Consider the following 1516-nt stretch of genomic DNA (forward strand, 5'->3'; position numbering starts at 1 on the left):
CCAAGAGCGGCGAGGCGGTGGAGGCAGCTGTGGGATGTAGTCTTCTACCACAATTGGCGTGGTCATGTCGCCCAGCTGTGGGATCGCCGGCGCCACCATCGGTGCGTGGTCATTGTCAGGCACCACCACCATCGCGAGGCCACCTTCAGGCAGGACGGGCACGACCATCGCTAGGTCATCCTCAGCCACCACCATCTCTTGCCCATGGTCAGCCACCACCATTTCTTGCCCATGGTCAGCCACCACCATCTCTTGCCCATGGTCAGCCACCACCATCTCTTGCCCTTGGTCAGCCACCACCAGCGCTAGGTCATCCTCAGCCTGATGCCCATCGTCATCCTGCAGCTCCTCATCCCCACTCTGCTCCTCTTCTCCCCCACTCCAGTCCGGATCATCCTTCTTGTTGTCTTTGCTGCTGCCAGAATCGCTGCTGCTTTCGCTAAAGCCAGAATCGCCGTTGCTTTTGCTACAGCCATAATCGCTGCTGCTTTGGCTGTAGCCAGTGTCGCTGCTGCTGCTCCCATTGCCTGTCCAAATGCAACAATGACCGTTAACAATCGATGTGAGAAAAAGCCAAATGTAGAGGAATAAGAAGAGGCAGAACGCACTGGCATCTTCGTCGTCAGCGTAGCGCATGCGACACATAGTCGTGTTGAAAACCTTCACGATGAGCATTGTGGCGTCATCGTCGTACCTGAAGAGAAGAAAGTACCCGGTCCGCAGGTCGTAGGCACTGTAGAACTTCTCCCAGCCACGGCACAGGTACATGTGGCCCTCCTCGATCACCAACTCCACGTCCCACAGCCTGCGAACCCCGCTGCCGGCATGTCGGAGCTTCACATTGTCTGGCGGATCTTCACCCAGCATGTTCATAAAAGTGTCAGGCAGCCTCTGCAATTTGGGACAAGGAGTGATGTAGCAAACAACAGAGTTATCATAATGAGATGGGTGAAGGGGAGATCTCTCGTTTTATATACCTGCCTCGTGGCTGATACTGAAGTCCCAAGTATGATATTGAAGAACTCGAAAGCATCCAACTCGTACTCCGGTGAGCCAGAGCGGCGGTGGCTGCTTCCCCCATCTCTGATAAGCAGCAGAAGAGACCAATTAGTACCCTTACAACATTATCATACAACATTATAGCAGCATAAATTTTGAGCAGAAGATAATCAACTACATCAATGCACTTCCGAAGTTCCCGCTTCCCACCCATGATGTTGTTAAGCGAGGACTAGTGCCAAATGCATTTTCGGTACGAAAATACATCACAGGCCACTATGTTATTTAATATCATTCTTCTCGAAGACTAATGATTGTTACATCCTACTAAAATGATGTTCTGTCCTCAGAGATGTCTCGTTGCTTATGAGGAAGCAGCAAATAAACACTTGAAAAAAGCTCTCGTCCTCAAAGATGCAATATCTGATTTACCCAAGGTTGGCCCTGACAATTTCCTCCCCATGTTCAATTAATTCTGGAGTGCTGCTTGAGCCTTTTTTATGTCTGTATGAATTAT

This window comes from Triticum aestivum, chromosome 6D (assembly GCF_018294505.1).
Source record: "Triticum aestivum cultivar Chinese Spring chromosome 6D, IWGSC CS RefSeq v2.1, whole genome shotgun sequence".
In the NCBI taxonomy this organism is placed as follows: Eukaryota; Viridiplantae; Streptophyta; class Magnoliopsida; order Poales; family Poaceae; genus Triticum; species Triticum aestivum.